A 22,481-nucleotide genomic window follows, 5' to 3' on the forward strand; every position below is an offset into this window, starting at 1 on the left:
TTGATAAATTTAATCTAGACAGTTGTAAAAACTTAAATTGCAAAATACACGTCACGTGACTTAGATAATTCAATTCTGAGCTTGCAACACTGTAAAGGCCAGTTGACAACTGTCCAAAACAGTCACGTGACCTTCAAAACGCAGTTTAAATTTTGGAAAATTGATAAATTTAATCTAGACAGTTGTAAAAACTTAAATTGCAAAATACACGTCACGTGACTTTGATAATTCAATTCTGAGCTAGCAACACTGTAAAAGTCAGTTGACATTGTCAAAAACAGTCACGTGACTTTCAAAACGCAGTTTAAATTTTGGAAAATTGGTAAATTACATCTAGACAGTTGTAAAAGCTGAAATTGCAAAATACACGTCACGTGACTTAGATAATTCAATTCTGAGCTTGCAACACTGTAAAGGCCAGTTGACAACTGTCCAAAACAGTCACGTGACCTTCAAAACGCAGTTTAAATTTTGGAAAATTGATAAATTAAATCTAGACAGTTGTAAAAGCTGAAATTGCAAAATACACGTCACGTGACTTAGATAATTCAATTCTGAGCTTGCAACACTGTAAAGGCCAGTTGACAACTGTCAAAAACAGTCACGTGACCTTAAAAACACAGTTTAAACTTTGGAAAATTGGTAAATTAAATCTAGACAGTTGTAAAAACTTAAATTGCAAAATACACGTCACGTGACTTTGATAATTCAATTCTGAGCTTGCAACACTGTAAAGGCCAGTTGACAACTGTCAAAAACAGTCACGTGACCTTAAAAACGCAGTTTGAACTTTGGTAAATTGGTAAATTAAATCTAGACAGTTGTAAAAACTTAAGTTGCAAAATACACGTCACGTGACTTAGATAATTCAATTCTGAGCTTGCAACACTGTAAAGGCCAGTTGACAACTGTCAAAAACAGTCACGTGACCTTAAAAACACAGTTTGAACTTTGGTAAATTGGTAAATTAAATCTAGACAGTTGTAAAAACTTAAATTGCAAAATACACGTCACGTGACTTTGATAATTCAATTCTGAGCTTGCAACACTGTAAAGGCCAGTTGACAACTGTCAAAAACAGTCACGTGACCTTAAAAACACAGTTTGAACTTTGGTAAATTGGTAAATTAAATCTAAACAGTTTGAAAAACTTAAATTGCAAAATACACGTCACGTGACTTAGATAATTCAATTCTGAGCTTGCAACACTGTAAAGGCCAATTAGCATCTGGCAAAATTAGTCACGTGACCTTTAAAATGTGGTTTAAACATTAAAAGTTTGGTAAATTAAATTTAAACAGTCGCAAAAGCTGAAATTGTAAAAGACACATCACGTGACTTTGTTTATCCAATTTTAGAGCTTGCAACACTGTAAAGTTCAGTTGACACTTGTCAAAAACAGTCACGTGGCCTTAAAACGTAGTTTAAACGTTGAAAAGTTGGTAAATTATTATAATAATTTGTAATAAATGTTGTTTCAACTCAATGTATCATGTAACAAAGATAAGAATATAAAAATGGTTGAAATGGCTGCTTATTAAAAAAAAATTCCCCATTTTTTGCTCTCATCTCAATCAGAGGCGGTTAAATTGAAAACATTCACTACTTTAAATAAGACACCCTGTATATTTGTAGGTCATTCGACTGGTCTCACTGAGACCTACACAGTGACCCAAACATTGCAATACGAAATGTTTTTGTTTTCCGATGTTTTTAAGGTTAAAAGTGCTCTTATGACAGGAAATTGCACTGAAAACATGGTTATTAGATTCAAAGTACCAAAACTTTACAATTTTAAATGAGACACCCTGTATGTTTTACGATCAGAGGTACACTGTGACCTCAATATTGAAACACAAAATCGTTTTAGTTTCTGAGATATTTAAAGTTAAATGTGCTCTTACCTTTTCCAGAAAATTGCAGTGCAAACGCTTCCGCTTAAAACCGCAAAAGTTCAGAATTTTAAATGGGACACCCTGTATATTTCAGTTCAGTCTGGCCAAGAGCTGACACGGTGACCCAAAAATTTCACTTCAATATGTTTTTGGTTATCGTTTTTGAGATATTTAAGGTTAAAGATAGCTCTTAGTTTTGTCATGAAGGTTTTTTGGAGCAAAGTTACACAATTTCGGTTTTTAGTTAACATATTAGATTTCATCAAATCGAACGAAAATAAATATCAATAATCCTTGGTTAGGTCACATGACACTAACTCACGTGATATTGCTGCCATGTGCCACAGCACGATCATGTGACAAAGTGTCAGAGCTGATGAATTCCCAAGGCATTTTTTGTGTTATTTTAGCCAAACAGTAAGTCATGAACCTGAACAAAACCAGACACACTGTATACAGGGAGTCCCAGAAACAAGACAACAAACAATTGTTAATTAGTTCTATTTAGAACCAACCAATTTTTGTTCAAAAAGCTCAGTTTTTTAATTTTTGCAACACATTTTTAAAACAATATTAACTGTGGATAGTGACAATTAATTGATTATTTTAGAAATGACAGTGACAGTGTCGTAACGTGACGTAAGTAACGTCATGTTCAAGTGACGTAACCACCATTTTATCTGGTCTGTAGTTTACCTTCAAAATTGTGACTTACTTCTACACTCCAACAGTATTAATAATATAGATCTATGGGTATGGACTATTGCGATGAAAAGAAGAAAACTGGCATTAATGGGCTGATTACCTTGTATGTTTTGCTCGTTAGCCAGCATTCTTGACAGAAAATTTATTGCATTCGCTGTTGAATTCAAACTTAACGTGCAGATAAAAACGAATTACACCGAACAGGAATTCATTACTGTACGATTTTTGTAATCGGTTCGAGTTGTGCAAATTAGCCTAGAAAGTTCAGAAAAAATTGGTTTTGCACTAAAAAAGTAAGTTTACCATAAAGTATTCACCAAATGCTGATCTTACATCGATTCATAGTAATAAATTTATATAACTGAATCAGTTTTTGTGTTTTCTTTTAAATAAATAATTCCAAAGTCAAAACTGACTATACCAAATATGTGGTATACATAGTTTTGTTTCATTGGTTTGTAAAGAGCAAAGGACGCCACTAACCCAGCGTGTTACCTTGAACCATGACCGTTAGCTTTTCTGGGAGGGATGGTAGTGAATAAACACCCTTTCAGGTCGAAAAAAAGGGGGTCACGCAAAATACGCCCGTATGACGGTGACGTAGGGGCATTATGCAAAAATTGCACATCTCTAACCATTCTGCGCGATATTTAGGGTCGTGTACGGGCCAGAGGCGGACTCGAATGAATTTTTTCTGTTTATATTATCACAAGTTTACTAAAATCAGCAAATTTTTTTTGACCAACCACCCAAACTATTTCGTCAACATTCAGTAGCATCACGTGACCTTAAAATCGTTTGCGGTGTTTAGGTCACGTGATTTATGTTGCGACTGTAAATTAGAGTGAGAATAAAACAAAATTGTCGTTTTTTGTATTTACCCGAGGAATTTTTAAAGTTTTACTTCAAACCGAGGTGTGTACAAACTTTAGGAATTACTGGAGGTACCATTGGTATTTTGAAAACTATTAATAGGATTGGGAACGTCTAAATTATATTATAAAAAAATCATAAAATAATTTTTTCTATACATTTACCATTCAAATTTAAACCTAAATAAAGTTTGGTAATTTCCATGAATTCCGTTGGAATACAATGAAAAATTTTCCTAATTTTGTAATTTACTTTTTAAAATTTCCACGTTCTCTACCGACACAACCGTACCACTAACCCATCAACTTTTATACGTCAATAGAAAGCTTATTTCATTGGCTATCCATTGGCATATAAAAGTTTATACAAAGTGTGGCAAATAAGTTAGTTATTGAAGATTGATCAAAAGAATGCACGAAAAAAGTCATAAAAAAATTAGTAAATTTTGACACCCTCTAGCGGCCAAACAGTCTAACCTATCCATTCAAATTGGTAGCTTTTTAGAAAGCTCATTTCATTGGCTATCCATTGACGTATAAAACCCTATTAAAAATGGTGCAAATAAACGAGTTAATGAAGATTGAACAAAAGAATGCACGAAAAAAGTCATAAAAAAAATAGTCAACTTTGACGCTCTCTAGCGGCCAAACTGTCTAACCTATCAATCCATGTTGATAGCTTTTTAGAAAGCTCATTCCATTGGCTTTCCATTGACGTATAAAACTCTAGCAAAAATAGTGCAATTAAGCGGGTTTTTGAATATTAAACAAAAGGATACACCAAAAAAATTAGTCAATTTTGACACCCTCTAGCGGCCAAACCGTCTAACCTACTCATTCACATTGGGAGACTGTTAGAAAGCTCATTTCATTGGCTATCCATTGACATATAAAACACTACTAAAAATGGTGCAAATAAACGAGTTAATGATGATTGAAGAAAAGAATGTACGAAAAAAGTCATAAAAAAAATAGTCAACTTTGACGCTCTCTAGCGGCCAAACCGTCTAACCTATCAATTGAAGTTGGTAGCTTTTTATGAAGCTCATTCCATTGGCTTTCCATTGACGTATAAAACTCTAGCAAAAATAGTGCATTTAAGCGGGTTTTTGAGTATTAAACAAAACGATACACCAAAAAAATTGGTCAAAGTTGACGCCCTCTACTGGCTAAACGGTACCACTAACCAACCGACTTTTCTACGTCAATAGAAAGCTTATTTCATTGGCTATCCATTGGCATATAAAAGTTTATCCAAAGTGTGACAAATAAGCTAGTTATTGACGATTGAACAAAAGAATGCACCAACAAAGTCATGAAAAAATTAGTCAATTTTGACACCCTCTAGCGGCCAAACCGTCTAACCTACTCATTCACATTGGGAGACTGTTAGAAAGCTCATTTCATTGGCTATCCATTGACATATAAAACACTACTAAAAATGGTGCAAATAAACGAGTTAATGATGATTGAAGAAAAGAATGTACGAAAAAAGTCATAAAAAAAATAGTCAACTTTGACGCTCTCTAGCGGCCAAACCGTCTAACCTATCAATTGAAGTTGGTAGCTTTTTAGGAAGCTCATTCCATTGGCTTTCCATTGACGTATAAAACTCTAGCAAAAATAGTGCATTTAAGCGGGTTTTTGAGTATTAAACAAAACGATACACCAAAAAAATTGGTCAAAGTTGACGCCCTCTAGTGGCTAAACGGTATCACTAACCAACCGACTTTTCTACATCAACATAAAGCTCATTTCATTGGCTGTCCATCGACATATAAAAGTATATACAAAGTATTACAAATACGCGTGTTATTTACGGTTTAAAGACAGGGTGCCCCAGAAACACTTATTGACTGATTAGTGCTAATTTGACCCTGGAAAATCGAGAAAACACGGTTACATGAGGTCTACTACGATGTAATGCATAGAAATTTCTTGAAAAACCAATTTTGCAAATGACAATTTTCGTAAGGGTCAAATTTGCCTGAAACACCACCACTATTCCAATGGGTTTTGCGTTATGTTGGCCACTTAGTGCAAGCGAAAATCGACTTTAATGATTTTATTTCTACAGTTTTGCTACGGCTCTGTGCTAGGTTTGTGCCAAATATCAGGGCCGATTTAAAAAAAAAAATCCCTCAAATAAGTTAGAGTGGTTACAGTCAAGAAAAACGTTTAGTTAGCTTTGGAGCCCTCTGGCGGCCAAACGAAGCACCCTACCAACCCCAACGACCATATTTTTGGAAAGCCCATTATATTTTCTATCCATCGACATATAAAAGTCTGTACAAAGTGTTGCAAATCAACGAGTTGTAACTCGATTACTTTGACAGTTACAGGGTGGTTCAATGTATCAATTTAAAGAATAAATTTTTTAAATAAGTGAAAACTTACCTTATTTTTTAGAATTGAGCTCTTTTTTTGACCATCCTGTATAATATATTTTTCTTCACCCACTCTTTAGGAACAATCCTTGTATAACACGACAAATAATGACAAATTAAAATTATTGTTTTGGAGACTGAAAATCGTAAATTTCACATAGAACGGTAAATATCTCAGAAACGGATACGAATTTGACGTGGAATCCAAAAATGCAATAATATACAAGGTGTCCCCTTTAAATTAAGCAGCAGTTGATAGGTAGTTAGGTTAGTTATTGGGAGTTATTAGGAATTACTGGGCATTAGAAGGAATTAGTGTACAAAATTTGTAAAAATAATTTGGGACACTGTGTATTCTACGAAGGCAGGCAAGCTATTCATGAGATTCCTAGAATCGACCAAGTCCACTTCCTTGATAGAACAAAATAATATATTATCTGGTGGAGGTTTGAAAATTTAAAGGCTTGCTGCGGTTTAGAGAACCTGGTACCAATAGAATTAAATTATTTATAATGTTCGCGACCAATCAGAAGCGGGGGCAGGTAAAAATTATAGAGAATGGCGGAACCCAAAGTGTTTTTCTCGGAAACAAATTTCGACTTGATAATATCATTCCTATAAGCGCGTACATGTACAAAAGAAAGCTGACGACATTCGTGTATAGTAAATATATGACGTGGTTGGTGTGCAGATGTTCCGAGGAACCCATTGACCTGAAATTTCGCACGTATATCGATTTTGATGGTGTTTGTGTGTTGAATGCCACATTGGTACTCGTCCCATCTATGCACAGGGTAGGACTTAGTGGAATAGTCACCATTTTATAAAAGCAAATTTGTTTACTTTAATAAAAGGTAACCTAATAGCAAATGTCAAAAAAGGTTTCAATTTGAATTTTTCCACTACACTTAATTTTTTTCTAAGTGCCATGGAATTTCAAAAATTTTATCAGAATAGACCTGATATATGCAAAAGTTTTGCTATTTCCGCAATCTAATTTTCTTATTTCACTAACATTCTAGGGGATATTTGTGGTAGATCCACTTTTCTATTATATCACAACATTTGCTTTTTCTAGTGATAGAGCAACGAGCAACATACAGGTGGATATGACGTTCCTATCGCACGAGAAAGTTAAATTACAAATACTGTCTTTCTGGCAGTTCAAACTTTGACACCGCTTTTCTCCCTGACTGTACCAAACTTTGTAGTGTTTTTTTAGGTTTTCGGATAGGAAATTTAATGAGGATTCCAAAAATGTGCTTGAAACAATCATTTTCTTCCTCCAAGTGGGTTTTACATGCGATTTTGTCCCTGACTGTCCTTTCAAACTGTGTTTCTTGCAATTCAAACTTTGACACCGCTTTTCTCCCTGACTGTACCAAACTTTGAAGTGTTTTTTCAGGTTATCGGATAGGAAATTCAATGAGGATTCCAAAAATGTGCTTAAAATAATCATTTTCCTCCTCTAAGTGGGTTTTACATGCGATTTTGTCCGTGACTGTCCTTTCAAACTGTGTTTCTTGAAATTCAAGCTTTGACACCGCTTCTCCCTGACCGTACCAAATTTTTTAGTGTTTTTTCAGGTTATCGGATAGGAAATTTAATGAGGATTCCAAAAATGTGCTTAAAACAATAATTTTCTTACTCGAAGTGGGTTTTACCGGCGATTTTGTCACTGACTGTTCTTCCAAACTGTGTTTCTTGCAATTCAAACTTTGACACCGCTTTTCTCCCTGACTGTACCAAATTTTTTAGTGTTTTTTTAGGTTTCCGGATAGGAAATTTAATGAGGATTCCAAAAATGTGCTTGAAACAATCATTATCTTCCTCCAAGTGGGTTTTACATGCGATTTTGTCCCTGACTGTCGTTTCTAACTGTGTTTCTTGCAATTCAAACTTTGACACCGCTTTTCTCCCTGACCGTTCCAAATTTTTTAGTGTTTTTTCAGGTTATCGGATAGGAAATTCAATGAGGGTTCCAAAAATGTGCTTAAAACAATAATTTTCTTACTCGAAGTGGGTTTTACCGGCGATTTTGTCACTGACTGTTCTTCCAAACTGTGTTTCTGGTAGTTCAAACTTTAACACTGCTTTTCACCCTGACTGTACCAAATTTTTTAGTGTTTTTTTAGGTTATCGGATAGGAAATTCAATGAGGGTTCCAAAAATGTGCTTAAAACAATAATTTTCTTACTCAAAGTGGGTTTTACCGGCGATTTTGTCCTTTCAAACTGCGTTTCTTCCAATTCAAACTTTGACACCGCTTTTCTCCCTGACTGTACCAAACTTTGTAGTGTTTTTTTAGGTTATCGGATAGGAAATTCAATGAGGATTCCAAAAATGTGCTTAAAAGAATCATTTTCTTCCTCCAAGTGGGATTTACATGCGATTTTGTCCCTGACTGTTCTTCCAAACTGTGTTTCTTGCAATTCACACTTTGACACCGCTTTTTTTCCTGACCGTACCAAATTTTTTAGTGTTTTTTCAGGTTATCGGATAGGAAATTCAATGAGGATTCCAAAGATGTGCTTAAAATAAGTATTTTCTTACTCCACGTGGGTTTTACATGCGATTTTGTCCCTGACTGTCCTTTTATCCGTGTTCAAATTTCAACTGATTTGAAAGTTTTTTACATCAAACCAGTTTTTGCTAAATAACTCAGAAACGGTGGAAGTTACTAAAAATTTGCTAGAAACCAAAAATGTTCCTAATGAACTCCTTAATTGAGCATCGTGAGTTTGTAGGACCGTTTTTGCTTCCAGTATACAGGGTGTGCATGAAAAGTATGGTGATTGACTGTTTTTGGTCACCCTGTACGCAATTTTTCAGATAGAATTTTTTGTTCAACACCACTGGAAAGAGGAGCTCAAAACGGTTCTTTTAAGTGGTTGAACCCCCCTGAACTCCCAAAAATAACTGAGTTACAGAGTGTTCAAATTTCAAACCACAATTTCAACCCATGAAAGTTTTTTGAAAAAACCAGTTTTTGCTAAATAACTCAGAAACGGTGAAAGTTACGAACAATTTTAAAGAAAACAAAAATGTTCGTAAAGAATTGCTTAATTCATTCTTGGAAGTTTCACAGTCCGTGTCGCTGCTATACAGGGGGTGCATAAAAAGTGTAATGATTCAGTTTTATGACTTTTCAAATTAATGACAGAAAAATGATATTTTTCAAGCAAATTTCAATTAGTCCCGTTTAGTTTTCCTAGTCAAACTGGAATTTACTGGTAAAATTTTAAATTTTCCTGTCACCCTAAATTTTACTTTACCTTACCAGTAAATTTACGCCCATTATTAGTAAAAAACTTTGAATATCCTGAATTTTAACATTTTAATTGAAAACTGTAGTTTGTTAATTTTTAGGGACATTCTGAACTTACAATTTTAGTTTTGATACCCCTTTTACTACAGTCTAGTTCCAGAAACTTGCTAACAATTTTTAATTAAAATATATGAGAGACTTTTGGAATTTTGAAGGAAATGAGAATAATGTTTCTCAATATTCTCACTTTTAGATAATAATTTAATTATCTGTATTTATTTTGTAAGTTTTGCATGTACAATTGTACCAATGATGAGATTTTAACCTAGAAACCAACTTGGCAATGATGTAATGGGTCAAAATGTAAAATTGGCAACACTGTTATTCAGACCATTTTTCACGGAGCTAAAACTTTGACCTCAAATATCTCGGAAACGGTACTCTTTTTTGTAGCATTTTTTGGGTCACCGTGTAGCCCTGAATGTGCGCAATCCACTAATCTAAAAATATACCCAATGTCCCATTTGAAATTCGTCACTTATGATACTTTGAACTCAATGACATTCCTTTCTGGGGGGTAACAGTCAAGAAGATAAGTGACCTAATACAAAGATACCTTAATTTTGAAGAGAGAACCAGACAAAATTACTGAAAATAACAAATTTGCCCATAAAATGGTATAAATATCTCAGAAACGGATACAGATAGATGTATGACATTAATAGGCGAAAAATGTCGAGAATTTGACGTAGAATCCGAAAATGCAAAAATATACAGGGTGTCCCAACTTATCTGTCCAATTGTGTTGATTCGGAAAATTTGTGGGTATTGTTCGGTGGAATTATTTAGTGTACTCTTTGATGTTCCTAGTCATTGCGATATCTTGAATAATTATACAGTGAAAGTGTTAAGATTTATGTTAAATCATAAAGTCAGCGTATATAAATAGATTGTTTACAATTTAATATATTTGTGTATAGAACCCTGTAGAGAGTGTTTCAAAATTTTTACAGTCACGTTACATATTGGGATTAAACCAGCTGTATGCACTCATAAAAATAACCAATCAATCAATTTACAATGCTAATGGTGTTTGTGCAATATTCGTTTTCAGATTTTTAATTAATTCTATGGTAATTGCTGTTTACGCGTTATTAATAGTCTTTTGCGATAAATAACATAAAATTGATAACAAGTTTTCTTTAAAGCATCTTTAAAACGATTATAAATTTTTAAATTATTTTAATAGCGTTTTTTTTGTTTCTAGATTGAGTCCAAAAGCGATTAATCAGATTGTCCGGTAAGTAATTTGTAACTAGAAAGTTAAATGTTTAAAAAAAATGATCTCTCAGAAACTAACTAAAAAATTAAATGTGCAAGAAGAGTTGATCAGAATGTTACTAAGGTCTAGTTTTGCTTATTTTTACGTTTGCGTTACTATGGGAAGTGTCATAACAATGTAAATTTATTTGAAGCAAAATTGGACCTTAAGAATTTTTTTTTAATCAAAATTTTATTAAATAAACTACAAGACTGGTTCTACTTTTTAAAACTTTTTAGATACCAAATTACTAATTTGTTTCTATTTTATATTAACAAGCATATTTGTGATCTTTTAAGTCTAACTCTACTTAATGTAATACAAAACTACTGTTTCTACTTAAATCAAAAGTTTGGTTTGTTACTCAAATTTGGGACACCAGGTATATTATGGGGTTACCTAGAAATAAACTGTGGACATAAATATCTACAAGATTCGTATTTTGCCCTATTTTTAGTAAAATCTACAATAATTTAGGAGGGGGTGGTTAAATGTTGAATATCTTTACATTTTACTATAGAATTTGACGTAAAATGTAAATAACGAGTAAAAAAAATTGACATCCTGTCTACAAATCATAATTTTATATGTAATATAATTTTATTATGTTTTTATAATATGATTCGTTTTCTGCAGTTTAAAATTCAAAAATTGGTTGAATGGGTGGCTAAAATTCAGTCGATCACCCTGTATGTACCGGGTGACCCAATAAGACTGTTCCTCGACCATATCTCGGGAACCGTTCGTCGTATCATTTTGGGGTAAAACATTTTTTAGGTAAATCGGCCATGAAGAATCGCTGGAAAATATTTTCAAGTTCTAAAAATGACCACCAGAGGCCGTAACTGCCATCTTAAATTTTTAAATTGCATTTTCTATAAATTTTGCACAATAAACTAGAGTTTTTTTTCCTCATTTTTAAAGCGAACCAGTTTATCTATCATTTTCGTAAAAAACAAATTTCTGTTATTTCAAAAACAAAGATGGCGTGATTGTTTTTGCAATAACCTGCTTTAACTTCTTAACGGTTTGACCAATTTTCACAAATTCGGTATTGTTGAAAAGAGCATTTCTTGGGCAATACGAATCAACCAAAATATAGTTAATTTAGTTGAATCTTTCTGCGCCAGGGGGCTACTTATGACACCATGACTCAAATGCCAAAAAAAAAAAAATAAAAAAAACAAATGGAATGATATGACTTTTTCTTTATGAAAAAGTAGCCAAATAACATCCAAATAGGCCAGGGAAAACCGTTTTTCAAATTCTCGTTTCTAGCCTGAAATATTGAGAAAATGAGATTATGAGATATGGTCGAGGAACAGTCTTATTGGGCCACCCGGTACATTTAAAAGGTTATAATTTTATGTCAATGTAAATAAAGCTTATTTTTGCTGATTACCACTGGTTACTATTATGGGACATTCCATTAGAATAGCGATTTGTTTGAAGCAAATTTGAACCTTAACACATTTGTTCTGTTCTAATTTAATATTTTTGCTCATTACTATTGGTTGTTATTATGGCAAATTCCATTACAAAAAACGATTTGTTTTAAAAAAAAAAATATATTGCCTCATAAATTGTTGTTGTAAAGATTGTGAATGTTAATAAAGTCTATTTTTGTTTATTCTGAATTTGCGCCACTATGGAGAATCTCACTACAATACCGATTTGTTTCAAGCAAATTTGAACTTTAACCACTAAGTTGTTAGCCAACAACAAATTAATTACTATTGGTCAAACCCACCAATTCACTAGCTTCCATCTTTAAAATGACGTTTGTTGATCTATGATATCTCTCTCACTGACCACACCCTGATCTCTGATTGGTTGGGCCGGTTTGTGGTGCGTAGCGTATACACGCACTGCGTGCTCTCGGCCAATCAGACGATGCGCCACGCACTTCCGCTGCGACTGGAAAGCTGCGCAACCAATCAGAGCCAGTTAGTCCGGTCTTGACAAATCCGACTATTTTAGTTTAGGTTAATTAGTAGCAGTGTTGCCAAATCTGAAAAAATAGCCGTCTTTGGGGAATTTGAACCACATTTGGATGTGTCCAACTCAGAAATAGTAAATATATGTCAAGTTTTTTTGTATTAAACGTGTCAACTGGCAAAATCGGATCAATAGAGCTATTAAACTAAAACAATGACTTGAAGAACGTTTAAATTAGTGTTAACACACTTTATAGCTTCAGAAGTGACATTTTGACAGGTAACGGGCATATCTAAATCTGTCACTATTATAATGGTAACTGAAATACCAGTACATAAGGCTATGAAACTAGAAAACCTGCTTAAAAGCACTGTTATAGTCGACTTTGGGCTATATTGTGTAAAAAAATGAAACTTCTAACATAAAAGCTGAATTTTTGGGGAATTTTCCTGTCATAAAGTTAGAAACTATCAACAATCTTCTCCATGAAGCTATAAAATGACTTTCTTAACTTTTAAAACTCACTCTATGAAGCTGTAAAAGTAAAAAAAAACATGCTCAAAAGCAATACAGTTTTAAATCATTTTAAGTGATTTAGTTGAATTTTGTGTTGTGTATTCCAAAAATGTTTTAAAAATGCAAGAATTAAATTCTGTTCGTTTAGGGATTATCAAATCTATGTTGAGTAGACGTATTAATATCACACCTTGTATGGAATCTTAAAAAAGCAGTGTTGCACATTTTCTTTTTTGAAAAGTTCATGAAAACATTTCAACTGAGTTTGTGTTTTTAAAAATCAACGAAATTCTGAGCAATTTTTTGGACTACCGTGTAGTCCTCCATCATCGATATTTTAACTCTCTCGTTACACCTTTCGTGTTCCAGTTCTTTCTGTAATTCTTGAAACCTTGAATGGCTTTAATCGGCTACCATCAAAGTATAAAGTGTATCAACAAAAACGTTACTTACGAGGTGTGCGTGACGATAATTCAATTTGTAAAAGAGTTGGGAAAATATTTATGTGCATGACCTAGATGCCCGGGGTGAGTAACGACAATTTTCTACTCGTCGTTCTTTGTTCTGGTGTGTGTACTTGGCAACAACGAAAGAACTGAACCTGCTAAACAACCTGCTTATGTCACTCGGACTGTCTTTTTGGTTTTTTCTCTCTGTCTTGGGCGACCGGCCAATAGCCATCCAGAACGTTTCGGATATGTTCTCTCTCACTCTCTCTCTGGGTGCAACAACGGTAATAAGTTATTGATCCGAGCTTAAAGTAACCAAAACAGCACGAGGAGTAACAGAGAGTGTAACAAAGGAATGTGTGCTTGCAAGGACAACCGGGCTATTTTAAAACCGTTCCGATTTTTGGTGTTTAAATCGGTTTGTACAGGATGGTTCTCTATGTAAATGAGATTCAATGAAGTCATCAAATTGAAAACTGCTAAATCTGAATCACTGCACTTTTCATACACCCCCTGTATAGTAGCGGCACTGACGGACTGTGGAACTTTCATCGTTTCTGAGTTATTTTGCAAAAACTGGTTTGAGGCAAACAAATTTCAAATCAGTTGAAATTTGAACACCCTGTAACTCGGTTATTTTTGACAGTTCAAAAAAGTTGAACCACTCAAATTAATTGTCATGAAGTCGTTTTTCTAGTGGTGTTAAGCAAAAAATCCTGTCAGAATAATTGTGTACAGGGTGACCAAAAACAGTCACTCACCATATTTTTCATGCACACCTTGTATACTGGAAGCCAAAACGGTCTTGCAAACTTACGGTGTTCAGTTAAGGAGTTGATTAGGAACATTTTTCGTCTCTTGCAAATTGTTCGTAGCTTTCACCGTTTTTGAGTTATTTAGCAAAACTGGTTTAATGGAAAACATTTTCAAATCAGTTGGAATTGTGGTTTGAAATTTGAACACCCTGTAACTCTGTTATTTTTGACAACTCAGTAAGCTTGAACCACTCAAATTAATTGTCTTGAAGTCCTCTTTCCAGTGGTGTTAAGCAAAAAATCCTGTCAGAATAATTGTGTACAGGGTGACCAAAAACAGTCACTCACCATATTTTTCATGCACACCTTGTATACTGGAAGCAAAAACGGTCCTGCAAACTTACGATGCTCAGTTAAGGAGTTGATTAGGAACATTTTTGGTTTTCTGTAAATTGTTCGTAACTTTCACCGTTTTCGAGTTATTTAGCAAAAACCGGTTTGATGGAAAATATTTTCAAATCAGTTGGAATTGTGGTTTGAAATTTGAACACCCTGTAACTCGGTTATTTTTGTCAGCTCAAGAAGGTTGAACCACTCCAATTAACCGTCTTGAAGTCCTCTTTCCAGTGGTAATAAGCAAAAAATTCTGTCAGAAAAATTGTGTACAGGGTGACCAAAAACAGTCACTCGCCATATTTTTCATGCACACCTTGTATACTGGAAGCCAAAACGGTCTTGCAAACTTACGGTGTTGGGTTAAGGAGTTCATTAGGAACATTTTTGGTCTCTTGCAATTTTTTTTTAACTTTTACCGTTTTCTAGTTATTTAGCAAAAACTGGTTTAATGGAAAACATTTTCGAATCAGTTGGAATTGTGGTTTGAAATTTGAGCACCCTGTAACTCGGTTATTTTTGACAGCTCAAGAAGGTTGAACCACTCAAATTAATCGTGTTGTGGTCCTTTTTCCAGTGGTGTTAAGCAAAAAATTCTACCAGGAAAAATGTGTACAGGGTGACCAAAAACAGTCACTCACCATATTTTTCATGCACACCTTGTATACTGGAAGCAAAATCAGGCCTGCAAACTTACGATGCTCAGTTAATGAGTTGATTAGGAACATTTTTGGTCTTCTGTAAATTTTTTGTAACTTTCACCGTTTTTTGAGTTATTTAGCAAAAACTGGTTTGATGCAAAAAAATTTTAAAATCAGTTGAAATTTGAGCAAACTCGGTTATTTTTGACAGCTCAAGAAGGTTGAACCACTCAAATTAATTGTCTTGAGCTCCTCTTTCCAGTGGTGTAGAGTAAAAATTCTGTTTTAAAAATTGCGTACAGGGTGACAAAAATAGTGAACCACCATACTTTCTTTGCACACCCTGTATACTGGAAGCAGAAACGCTCTTGCAAACTTACGGTGTTGGGTTAAGGAGTTGATTAGGAACATTTTTGGTCTCTTGCATTTTTTTTAAAACTTTTACCGTTTTCGAGTTATTTAGGAAAACTGGTTTGGTGCAACAAATATTTTAATCAAACCCCCTTGGAGTAGGAAAATGATTGTTTTAACCACATTTTAGGAATCCTCATTAAAGTTCCTTTTCAATAATCCAAAAAAAAAACACTACAAAATTTAGTACAGTCAAGGAGAAAAACAAAATTTGAATTGTCAAAAACACAGTATTTGTAATAAATACTGGTCAAATTTCAAGCGTTAAAATTCCCTTGCAATGATAATCCTTCAACGAGTCTTGATTCTGAAACACCCTGTATAAAAAGAGAGAACACTGGATTGAAATGTACGCATACACAACAAACAAGGTTTTTGGACTGGACTGGAAAATGGGCCAATCAAAGCGAGTCGCAAACTGCAGTGTATATCTAACTGGGTCGCACGAAAGCGCATAAATATTTTCGTTTCGAGCTGGAATTTTCTCGCTTTAATAAATTTCGCTTTGAGGAGACACTCCTAACTTGTTCCGATGAAAATTATCCTTCCACAAGGATTGAAAGAGGATTTCATGGGCTACACAGTGGTCCAAACTAGATTTTTGTAACTGTCAAAATAACTAAATTACGAGGCGATAAAGTTTGCACCATTGTTTCAACAATTTACAAACATTAAAATTAACATGTTTATCGTGCAAGAGCTCTCTAATTGGCCACATTTCCTGTATTACCATTGTGAGGAATTGAAAGAGGATTTCATGGGCTACACAGTGGTGCAAACTAGATTTTTGTAGCTGTCAAAATAACTAAATTACGAGGCGATAAAGTTTGCACCATTGTTTCAACAATTTAAAAACATTAAAATTTGCGTGTTTATCGTGCAAGAGCTCTCTAATTTGCCACATTTCCTGTATTACCCTTGTGAGGAATTGAAAGAGGATTTCATGGGCTACACAGTGGTCCAAACTAGATTTTTGTAACTGTCAAAATAACTAAATTACGAGGCGATAAAGTTTGCACCATTGTTTCAACAATTTACAAACATTAAAATTAGCGTGTTTATCGTGCAAGAGCTCTCTAATTTGCCACATTTCCTGAAGTACCCTTGTGAGGAATTGAAAGAGGATTTCACGGGCTACACAGTGGTGCAAACTAGATTTTTGTAACTGTCAAAATAACTAAATTACGAAGCGATAAAGTTTGCACCATTTTTTCAACAATTTACAAACATTAAAATTAGCGTGTTTATCGTGCAAGAGCTCTCTAATTTGTCACATTTCCTGTATTACCCTTGTGAGGAATTGAAAGAGGATTTCATGGGCTACACAGTGGTCCAAACTAGATTTTTGTAACTGTCAAAATAACTAAATTACGAGGCGATAAAGTTTGCACCATTGTTTCAACAATTTAGAAACATTAAAATTAGCGTGTTTATCGTGCAAGAGCTCTCTAATTTGCCACATTTCCTGTATTACCCTTTTGAGGAATTGAAAGAGGATTTCATGGACTACACAGTGGTCCAAACTAGGTTTTTGTAACTGTCAAAATAACTAAATTACGAGGCAATAAAGTTTGCACCATTTTTTCAACAATTTACAAACATTAAAATTTGCGTGTTTATCGTGCAAGAGCTCTCTAATTTGCCACATTTCCTGTATTACCCTTGTGAGGAATTGAAAGAGGATTTCACGGGCTACACAGTGGTGCAAACTAGATTTTTGTAACTGTCAAAATAACTAAATTACGAGGCGATAAAGTTTGCACCATTGTTTCAACAATTTACAAACATTAAAATTAGCATGTTTATCGTGCAAGAGCTCTCTAATTTGCCACATTTCCTGTATTACCCTTGTGAGCAATTGAAAGAGGATTTCACGGGCTACACAGTGGTGCAAACTAGATTTTTGTAACTGTCAAAATAACTAAATTACGAGGCGATAAAGTTTGCACCATTGTTTCAACAATTTAAAAACATTAAAATTTGCGTGTTTATCGTGCAAGAGCTCTCTAATTTGCCACATTTCCTGTATTACCCTTGTGAGGAATTGAAAGAGGATTTTATGGGCTACATAGTGATTAAAACTAGACCGCTGTAACTTTCAAAATAACGAATTGAGAAGTCAAAATTTGCACAGCTTTTTCGATAAAATGATAAAAATCTGGGTATAGTGCAATAGCTCTCTAATTTGCCACATTTCTTGTACCGTTCTATTGAGGGATTGAAAGAGGATTTTACGGGCTACACAGTGGTCCAACCTAGACTTTTGTAACTGTCAAAATAATTTTAATTAATGTTTAGTTTACCTAAGATTTGAACTGCAAAATTTGACTTTATCAACTTTATTTTTTATGAAATTTAACTAGAAGCAGAGAACTGTAATGGAACAAAGAAGAAGGTTTGAAGTTAGAAAGATGAAGGTAATAAAAATTCAAAATAACGAATTCAACTAACCTCAAACTTCAGTAGTAAACAAGTGAAAAAAACAACATAAATATCACTTTATACTACTAAATTATGGAAAAATCCTGTTAAGTGAGAAATAGAAAAATCTCTTGTGATTGGTCAAAAAATTTATTTATGTTTTTATAATAATAGATGCAAAAATCAGACCAAACAGTCAACACTCAATCGTTAAAACAATTAGGGATGTTGCAAATTATGTAAGTAACAATTCAGATTCGGGCATTTGGCAACGCTGCGGTAAAATTTGTGTCTACTAGACTTTTTAGTGGGTTTTCTGTCCTTGTCCCGCACATGCAATTGGGTATGATTTACTGTCAATGACACAGTTTCCTTATGGTCGGTTTTTTTTTAAATTTTGGAATAAACTCGTTTAAAAGTCAACTAATACTTTTTCAAAATTGAGTCAAACCACTAAATAGTTTTTTGATTTTTGAGTTTGAATCAGTCTATACAGGGCGATCAATTGTATTTTGATTAAAACGACTAATTCGAGATGACTCAAACAACCATTTTCTTTAATAACATAGAAATTATTTTTGGGCACAAGTGAGTTAGTTGGGAGCAACGTTAAAAGTAGAGTTTATTGTTGGGAGAGAGAAAAATGACTGAAAATAATAGTAAAGTACCGAAACAAACAAGACAAACCACATGCAGTTTAAAGAAACTGAATTTACTCTTTTACTGTGTTTGTTAATTTTTGGTTGAGAAGTGGCTGAAATAGTACAGCTGGCAAATTGCCCCATAAAGGGAGCAGAAGCCATATTTCCCTAGCTTACAAATACTATCTTTCTGGCAGTATTCTTCTGGCTATTTTGACACTGCTTTTCTCCCTGACTGTACCAATTTTGTGTGTGTTTTTTTAGGTTATCGGATAGGAAATTCAATGAGGATTCCAAAAATGTGCTTAAAACAATCATTTTCTTCCTCCAAGTGGGTTTTACAAGCGATTTTGTCCCTGACTGTCCTTTCAAACGGTGTTTCTAGCAATTCAAACTTTGACACCGCTTTTCTCCCTAACTGTACCAAATTTTTTAAGGTTTTTATCAGGTTATCGGATATAAAATTCAATGAGGATTCGAAAAATGTGCTTAAAACAATCATTTTCTTCCTCCAAGTGGGTTTTACATGCGATTTTGTCCCTGACTGTCCTTTTAAACTGTGTTTCTTGCAATTCAAACTTTGACACCGCTTTTCTCCCTGACTGTACCAATTTTTTTAGTGTTTTTTTAGGTTATCGGATAGGAAATTCAATGAGGATTCCAAAAATGTGCTTAAAACAATCATTTTCTTACTCCAAGTGGGTTTTACATGCGATTTTGTCCCTGACTGTCCTTTTAAACTGTGTTTCTTGCAATTCAAACTTTGACACCGCTTTTCTCCCTGACTGTACCAATTTTTTTAGTGGTTTTTCAGGTTATCGGATAGGAAATTTAATGAGCATTCCAAAAATGTGCTTAAAACAATCATTTTCTTCCTGCAAGTGGGTTTTACAATCGACTTTGTCCCTGACTGTCCTTTCAAACTGTGTTTCTTGCAATTCAAACTTTGACACCGCTTTTCTCCCTGACTGTACCAAATTTTTTAAGGTTTTTTCAGGTTATCGGATAGGAAATTTAATGAGCATTCCAAAAATGTGCTTAAAACAATCATTTTCTTCCTGCAAGTGGGTTTTACAATCAACTTTGTCCCTGACTGTCCTTTCAAACTGTGTTTCTTGCAATTCAAACTTTGACACCGCTTTTCTCCCTGACTGTACCAAATTTTTTAGTGTTTTTATCAGGTTATCGGATATAAAATTCAATGAGCATTCGAAAAATGTGCTTAAAACAATCATTTTCTTCCTCCAAGTGGGTTTTACATGCGATTTTGTCCCTGACTGTCCTTTTAAACTGTGTTTCTTGCAATTCAAACTTTGACACCGCTTTTCTCCCTGACTGTACCAATTTTTTTAGTGTTTTTTTAGGTTATCGGATAGGAAATTCAATGAGGATTCCAAAAATGTGCTTAAAACAATCATTTTCTTACTCCAAGTGGGTTTTACATGCGATTTTGTCCCTGACTGTCCTTTTAAACTGTGTTTCTTGCAATTCAAACTTTGACACCGCTTTTCTCCCTGACTGTACCAATTTTTTTAGTGGTTTTTCAGGTTATCGGATAGGAAATTTAATGAGGATTCCAAAAATGTGCTTATAACAATCATTTTCTTTCTCCAAGTGGGTTTTACAAGCAATTTTGTCCCTGACTGTCTTTTCAAACTGCGTTTCTTGCAATTCAAATTTTGACACCGCTTTTCTCCCTGACTGTACCAATTTTTTTAGTGTTTTTTTTAGGTTGTCGGATAGGAAATTTAATGAGCATTCCAAAAATGTGCTTAAAATAATCATTTTCTTCCTGCAAGTGGGTTTTACAATCAACTTTGTCCCTGACTGTCCTTTCAAACTGTGTTTCTTGCAATTCAAACTTTGACACCGCTTTTCTCCCTGACTGTACCAATTTTTTTAGTGTTTTTTTTAGGTTGTCGGATAGGAAATTTAATGAGCATTCCAAAAATGTGCTTAAAATAATCATTTTCTTCCTGCAAGTGGGTTTTACAATCGACTTTGTCCCTGACTGTCCTTTCAAACTGTGTTTCTTGCAATTCAAACTTTGACACCGCTTTTCTCCCTGACTGTACCAGTTTTTTTAGTGTTTTTTTCAGGTTATCGGATAGGAAATTCAATGAGGATTCCAAAAGTGTGCTTAAAACAATCATTTTCTTATTCTAAGTGGATTTTACAAGCAATTTTGTCCTTGACTGTTCTTTAAACCATGTTCAAATTTCAAACCATAATTTCCACTGATTTAAACATTTGTTGCACCAAACCAGTTTTTCCTAAATAACTCGAAAACAGTAAAAGTTACAACAAAATTGCAAGAGACCAAAAATGTTTCTAATCAACTCTTTAACCTAACACCGTAAGTTTGCAAGACCGTTTTTGCTTCAATACAGGGTGTGCAAAGAAAGTGTGGTGGTTCACTATTTTTGTCACTCTGTACACAATTTTTCAGATAGAATTTTTTGCTCAACACCACTAGAAAAAGGAGCTCAAGACGGTTAATTTAAGTGATTCAAGTTCCCAGAACTCCCAAAAACAACCGAACTACAGGGCGGTCAAATTTTGGTTTTAGGTCTACAATTGCAACTGATTTGAAAATTTCTTGAATCAAACCAGTTTTTGCAAAATAACTCGGCACCGTAAGTTTGCAGGACCGTTTTTGCTTCCAGTAGGTATACAGGGTGTATCAAAGATTAATCGTTGAATTTTCTATTAAAAAATAAACGTCATACAAAAAATTGATTAATATGTGTGCATTAATTTTAAAGAAGTACAGTAACCGTTTTATTCATGCGTAAAAAGCTTTTTATCACACTCGTTATGTAAAAAGCGATACTAAATTTAACGTGTCTACATTAAACACCCCAATTTATAGGCAAAATAAAAAACAACAATCTCACAAAGACAATGTAAGATTTATATCAGTCTCAATCGGACACCATTATACCGCTTAATTGAATTATCAATCAATCAATTAAGCGCCTTCTTTAAAATGCTCGTCAGCAATTCGTATTATACCGTTTAAGTGGTTTTCCTAATTGGAATTGGAGGTTTATACAAACTGACTTTTATTATGTTGTACCTAATCAATTTCTAGGATTTGTACCTGCAACCCAACAAGGTACAATAATAGTCTTACACATGGATCTTTCACAATCATTTTACGTGCACAATGTTTCAGATTTCCATATAATTACAGTAATTTAAAAAATTAATTTTGAAAGAAAACACTTTCAATTTTACTATTAAAAGTCGATGAATTGTGATTGTTTCAAATAGAAAATTGAGTGGTTGAGAAGTCATTTTAGCACAGCAGATACTTTTGACTATAACCTAATAAGATATCACAGAAAAATACAAAATGACGAATTTTGTAACATCTGAGTGGTTGGTTTGACAGCTGTCCAAGTATGACAGGACGCATGTGCTGTCCAGCAGTGTACAAATTGGACAATCAGACACATCTATTTGATGTTGATACTTTTCCCCTAGAAAATGTAAAATGCATAACGTTTTATTAGATCGATTTGAAATTTTTGAAAATGTAATCAATGAAATCGAAAAAGTTTTAAAATTTAAAAATTGTGTTTAACATTCAGTCGGATTCGATCCAACTACCTGATTTTCGGGGTTTGTGGGTTCGAATCCAACTGAATGCTGAACAGGATTTTTGCCTGACTTTTAATTTATGTTCGAATGCCAAAAATTACTTCCTATTATTTAGTATATTTACAGACGATGATCAATTCCATTTAAAAATTCTGTTTATTTTTTCGAAAATTGGGTTTGGAGTTTCGAAAATTGTTTACATTTTTTTATGGCATGGCATAGAAAGGTCCTGTGATGTGAGATTTTTTTTACACGACACTTT

The 22,481-nt window shown here is 33.9% G+C and overlaps 1 long non-coding RNA gene across 1 annotated transcript in view; it reads left to right on the forward strand.

Annotated features, from left to right (window-relative positions):
* LOC145725930 (uncharacterized) overlaps positions 1–22,481 on the forward strand; it is an 80,299-nt gene that overhangs the window by 2,531 nt on the left and 55,287 nt on the right. Inside the window, exon 2 of the long non-coding RNA XR_014177435.1 lies at positions 10,395–10,427. This is a non-coding gene — a long non-coding RNA (uncharacterized LOC145725930). The remainder of the gene's footprint in view (positions 1–10,394; positions 10,428–22,481) is intronic.

The sequence above is a fragment of the Ips typographus genome, linkage group LG3 (assembly GCF_016097725.1).
Source record: "Ips typographus isolate SLU linkage group LG3, UJ_Ityp_2.0, whole genome shotgun sequence".
Classification (NCBI taxonomy): domain Eukaryota; kingdom Metazoa; phylum Arthropoda; class Insecta; order Coleoptera; family Curculionidae; genus Ips; species Ips typographus.